The 2655-nt window shown below is 44.5% G+C and overlaps 1 pseudogene; it reads left to right on the top strand.

The window, feature by feature from the left end:
* Window positions 1-2091: 2091 nt before the first annotated feature.
* On the top strand, window positions 2092-2410 carry LOC114639268 (annotated as a pseudogene).
* Window positions 2411-2655: the final 245 nt, after the last annotated feature.

A 2655-nucleotide genomic window follows, 5' to 3' on the forward strand; every position in this document is an offset into this window, starting at 1 on the left:
TCCCTTTTTCTTTCCTTGTTTCACTTAACACCAAGTACACTGTTAGTCAAACACCCCATCCCAATAGTGTGAACCCAACAGTCGTTCTGTTGTAATTTCCTGCATGCAAACAGACAGCACAACTTCTGGCACACAGATTTCTAGCTTGTCTCTTTTACCCTGCTAATACAATACTACTCAAGCCTAGGTGATGGGCTTACTGAGACAAACAAGCCCTTCAAATTACGATCTGGATTAGATTTACCATCAACTGGATTCAACGAAGTCTGACAGCTTAAACTCCATGAAGGCCAAGGAAACCTTAGTGAGTGGGGGGCAAACAATTAGTATGAGAAAGTTCACTACTGGTAAAGAAGAAGTGACATTATTAAGGTATGTGAGAAAAAAATGTTAAGGAGGAAGTAGAACAATTCACATCTCCAGAGATTTATTTAACTATGGCCATTTCACTATGGATGTTGTGCTGTTCTCTGTCTCTCTGTGTCTGTCTGTCTCTGTCTCTCTGTCTCTCTCTGTCTCTCTCTGTCTGTCTCTGTCTCTCTCTCTATCTCTGAGGAAGACTTCGAGAGGTCACCATGAGAAGCATTATGTTAGTTTGAAAGACTCTAAGAGTGTGAAATAGATGTTCTAGTCCTCCAACAAGACTACTCATCTTCCTTACCCACACAGAGTATTCAGGATGATATTCTGTGCCTTTAAGACCTCTCCCTCCTGAGCTTGCTGACCTAACAAAGCAAGGGTGTGGTCACTCATTGTCTCGGGTGGGGGTATACATATGCCAGTTCAGGAAGGCTAAGGTAGATTGCTTCAAGTCTCTACCATGGGGAAGGCAGCTAGTAAGGTGCCTGAACCTAATATAGAAGACAAACAAAGCAGTCCAAATTCCCATGAAGAAGTAAATAGCAAACCTACAAAGAGAAAGGTTTGTACTGAACGGAAGAAGAAGTCTACGGTGAGCTGAGCTACAGAAGTTTTTTTTCTGTTGTTGCCCTTGAATCCTGCCCTCAAATATTCTCTCTAGTCCTCACCTGTCCAGCACACACACACACACACACACATACACACACACACACCCTGACTGCTTCATTTCCTATTAAGTTCCTGCTTCTGTTTCTCCTCCATCTTATCTAATTCATCTTACCTAAGCCTTTCTGTTTTTTCTCTGTGGCCTTTCTAGGTGTCTAGACCACCTGTAAAGAAGACAAAGGTGGAAAAGTCAAAAGTGCCCCGAATCAAGGTACTTTGAAGAAGAAGCCTCCTCCTACAATGAAGACCACTGCATCAAAAGCCACAAGGGGAATGCCGGCAAAATCCCACCAACATTGCTGCAAGAAAACATGATCTATATATAGCCAAGTGACAGAGGAGGACTCCACTTCCTCTAAGGGGGGGGGGTTGATAAAAAGCTAGCTGGGCTAGGTCAGATTTCTAAAAACATCTTTGAGTTCTCACCCTATATCGGGCAGTGGTCAACTATGAAGTAAATTATATCAACTATTATTCAAACATGGTAAAAATAAAATCAAGTCCACAAGTGTTTGTGTCTGTGTTCTCTGATGGTGGGAAGGGAAGGCACAGATGTGTGGGGAAGAATGGAGACAAGGATGTGTGGGGCAGAGTGGTCAGAATGATTGTTCCAATTTGAGAAGGGCCAGATTAAGACATGGAATTGATCCTGAACACCCCAGGAGAGATGGCCAGATAGCCATGAGAATGAATGGAAATCTGCAACTGACGGGGGTGGCAAGGTGGGGGACATCTTGAGAACATACCAGAGACCTGGGATAGGGAAGGTGCCCGAGAATCAAAGGGGGTGAACTTAGCTGGGACACACAACATTACGGATATGGAACCTGAAGAAGCCACTTCCTGTAGCCAGGCAGGAACCCCAGTGGACAGATAAGGACACCAACCAAGCCATAAAACTTTTGATCCAGCCCCAGTCACTGAGCCACCGCGGAGGACTCAGCTGCCTCCCCCTCGAGCCCCCTCTCTTCCGGATGCTCCGTCCCCCTGCCCCCCGCCCACCTTCTCCCACAGCCGCCTTCCACAGGCCATTTCCACTGAGGAAAAGGAATCGAATCGTATCGTATGTCCACTATCCAGAACCTCCACTCTTTCGACCCCTTTGCTGACAAGTAAGGGTGATGACCTGCTTCCTGCTGGCACTGAGGATTATATCCATATAAGAATTCAACAGAGAAACTGCAGGAAGACCCTTACAACTGTCCAGGGGATCGCTGATGATTACGATAAAAAGAAACTAGTGAAGGCATTTAAGAAGAAATTTGCCTGCAATGGTACTGTAATTGAGCATCCAGAATATGGAGACCAGCTCAAGAACATATGCCAGTTCCTGATAAAGATTGGACTGGCTAAGGACGACCAGCTGAAGGGTCATGGGTTTTAAGTGCTTGTGGCTCTCGGAAGTTTAAGTGAGGATTTCCTTGCAATGAGTAGAATTTCCCTTCTGTCCCTTGTCACAAGTTTAAAAACCTCACAGCTTGTATAAAGTAATCATTTGGGGTCCGCTTTTAACTTGGACTAGTGTAACTACTTCATGCAATAAACTGAAAAGAGCCATAAAAAGCAAAAAACAAAAAACTTTTGATCCAAAATTTGTCCTGTCTACAAGAAAAATGCAGGAATAGGGGA

The sequence above is a fragment of the Grammomys surdaster genome, unplaced genomic scaffold (assembly GCF_004785775.1).
Source record: "Grammomys surdaster isolate TR1022 unplaced genomic scaffold, NIH_TR_1.0 125690, whole genome shotgun sequence".
Taxonomy (NCBI): Eukaryota; Metazoa; Chordata; class Mammalia; order Rodentia; family Muridae; genus Grammomys; species Grammomys surdaster.